Source organism: Monodon monoceros, unplaced genomic scaffold (assembly GCF_005190385.1).
Source record: "Monodon monoceros isolate NGI ecotype Baffin Bay Population unplaced genomic scaffold, NGI_Narwhal_1 Super_Scaffold_10, whole genome shotgun sequence".
Lineage (NCBI taxonomy): Eukaryota > Metazoa > Chordata > Mammalia > Artiodactyla > Monodontidae > Monodon > Monodon monoceros.
The window spans coordinates 52,186,090-52,188,048 of record NW_021703766.1 but is presented as its reverse complement, the minus strand read 5'-3'; positions in this window follow the sequence as shown (position 1 = coordinate 52,188,048).

The window sequence follows — 1,959 nt, the reverse complement described above, 5'->3', positions numbered from 1 at the left end:
CCGTGGGTCTCACTCCATCTAGGCCTCCTGTCCTTTCTGGGACCGGGAAGCTGGGTTGGAACCTCCTGGCTCTGCATTCAGACAAATGTTTCATTCACTGCCTGGGTGACCTTTGGCAACTTAATTGATTTATCTGAGCCTTTCTAAATTTCACATTGGCCAGGACCACTGTGATTATAGGACACAAAATGCAACCCAGGGGCTTCCCTGGTGGCGCAGTGGTTAAGAATCCACCTGCCAACGCAGGGGACACGGGTTAGAGCTCTGACCTGGGAAGATCCCACATGCTGCACAGCAGCTAAGCCGGTGAGCCACAACTACTGAGCCCGTGCGCCTAGAGCCTGTGCTCTGCAACAGGAGAAGCCACTGCAATGAGAAGCCCGCACACCGCAACATAGAGTAGCCACCGCTTGCCGCAGCTAGAGAAAGCCCACACACAGCAACGAAGACCCAACGCAGCCAAAAATTAATTAATTAATTAATATTTTAAAAGGCAACCCAAACTACCGTAAGCCACAAGCAGCGTGGAAAGACATCCAGGGAAGTCTGAGCGCACAGAAGGGCTTCAGGCATGGTTGGATCCAGGTGTTCGAGTGATTCTGCTTTGTCCTTTATTGACTTCATTCTCAGGCAGGTCTTTGTGGTGGTAATAAATGGCCATTTGGAACTGCGGCTTATGCGTCTGCCATCATGCCTTCAGCTGCAGAAAACAGAGAGAGCTGAAATGGTAGAGATTTCTTTTGCTCATCTAACAAACGTTTTAAAGATACAAAGTCCCAGGGTTAGTTCAGCTGCTCCGTGTCAGGCACTGGGTTGGCGTCTGTGAGAATTGTTTTGCTTTCCCCTCATGGGTACAAACTGTCTGCAACGGTACCACATGTTGTGTTCTCAGACGGTGACATCTAAAGCAGAAAATGTGGACAGGGGCCTCCCCTTATGTGTTCGCTTTTTTTTCTCCCCGGAAGAGTTCTCCTTCTCATTTGCCAGAGTGGGTTCTGTGGCCAGCCTGGGTTGCAAAGCAGTCTGGAAAGTGAGCATCTGTCATTTCTAGTCTATATTGTGGGATGTGGCCCTTGCCAGCAAGGAAGCACAGAAAGGGGAATGATTGTTGGGTAGGAAATTAACAGGACCTGCTGCAGCTGCAAAAAAATTGGGAACAAAATTAGGATAGTCTCTCTCTCTCTCTGTCTCTCTCTCTCTCTCTCTTTCTCTCCCTGCTTCCATATCATTCAGGAAAAGGATTCTGATTGGTCCTGCTCAGGCCTCGGACCACCACCTCAAGCTAAGCATGTGTCCAGTTGGCAAGCTTGCTCTTGAGCCTTGCCCCTGCCATGGCTGATTCTTCCTCCACTGCCCATCTCACCTAGATCGTCTCAGACCCCCTCAGGAGCTCATCCCTTCTTCCCTAGCTGTGAATTCATCTCCTGAAGTCATAACGGTTTGTTAGTAGAGAACATGGGGGGGGGGGTCCCCTGATTGACAGTCCCAACAAAATCACATGGCAGTGCGTGCTGCAACTACTGAGCTCACACACGCTGGAGCCCGCGCGCCACAACTACAGAGAGGCCCGCACGCCGCAGCGAAGAGCCGGCACACCACAGCGAAAGATCCCTCATGCCGCAACTAAGACCCAACGCAGCCAAATAAATGAATAAATAATTTTTAAAAAAGAAGCACATGGCAGTAGTCAGGGGACCGTCCTTCAAAGTAGTGAATGTCCACTACATGACTAGTTGACATGAATTCACACCCACTTGGCCATATACAGCATTTCAAAAAATTCTACCATGAAAAAATAGTACAGCCACTGTATTCATTTGCTAGGGTTGCCATAACAAATTACCACAAAGTGGCTGGCTGAAAACAACAGAAATGTATTCTCTAATAGTTCTAGAGACCAGAAGTCTGAAGTCAAGGTGTCAGCAGTGTTGGTTCCTGCTGAGGCTCTAGGAGAGAATT